The sequence below is a fragment of the Bison bison genome, unplaced genomic scaffold (genome assembly GCF_000754665.1).
Source record: "Bison bison bison isolate TAMUID 2011002044 unplaced genomic scaffold, Bison_UMD1.0 scf7180017864080, whole genome shotgun sequence".
Taxonomy (NCBI): domain Eukaryota; kingdom Metazoa; phylum Chordata; class Mammalia; order Artiodactyla; family Bovidae; genus Bison; species Bison bison.
In genome coordinates, this window is record NW_011494652.1 from 2,713,913 (window position 1) to 2,714,985 (window position 1,073).

The following is a 1,073-nucleotide window of genomic DNA, read 5'->3' on the forward strand; positions in this document are numbered from 1 at the left end:
GGGTTGGCACGGCAGGAGTGATGGGTACTGTGGCGTATACTGGCCCTAGAGATGCGCCAGTGCTTTGTGACCTGCCCCTGGTGTCTTATTTATTCCCTTCGGGAGCCCACGAGGCAGGCGTTACTCGTGGTTTATAGAGGAACCCGAGGCCTGAGAGACCGCCCGGTCCAAGGGCTGCGGGCGGCAGAGCTGGGACTCCGGCCCTGGCGCTCGCCCTGTCTCCTGGTGCCCTGGGACGCACGCTCGCACCCACAGGCCCGGGGTCCCCGCCCATGAACAGCGCTGTGCTCGTCGCCTCCTGTGCCGTGGACGTGGGCATCTGGCTGAGAGGAGGAGAGGCCGGCCCTGTGCCCGAGGAGCCGGAACGTGCTCTTCCGCGTCCCCGGGTGCGGGGCGGTACTCGTCGTTAAAAATGGTCCCAGGGGAGATCTGAAGGCCGTCGCTCTGCACGCAGGCACCTTGGGGTCACTGTGAGTCTAGTCCAGCTTTTAAAATCCTCCCAGAGCATCTGGGTGTGCTCTGCTCCCCTGGCAGCTGCTGAGGGTCCCTGCGGGGCCTGGATGTTGGGGTCCTGGGTGCCGAGGAGGGCGGGTCGGTGTCTTGAGGCTGATGGACGCGCTGTGGCTCCGTCCCGTGCATCTCGCTGTGTGTTTCTGGCCTGAAGCCCCTTCTCAGCTCTGGGCGGGCCGGGCCTCGGCTGCGCCGTCGTCACAGAGACCACCAGCTCATCTCCGTCCAGCGGGGTGGAGGGCTCTCGTCATCGTTTTCCTGGGCGGAATTTTGTGTTTCCTAAGCTAGCTGTTTGGATAATGTATTATTTTTATAATTGGAGAAAAAAAATAAACAGCATATTTTAAAGCCAAAGGCTGTCTGGGACCTTTTTGATGCGACTTCTGGTGAATTCGTTCCTTCCTCCATGGTATTTGGGGTTCAGAAACCAGGGTCGCACCGGCAGCCCCCTCTTGCGTTCGTGTCCGGCTTCAACTAACACACGTGGAGGCGGCTTCTGTGGGAGGGCGGTCCTGCTGCCCCCTGCCCCTGTTCCCAGCTCCTGTGCGTCCCCCTGCCCCCCT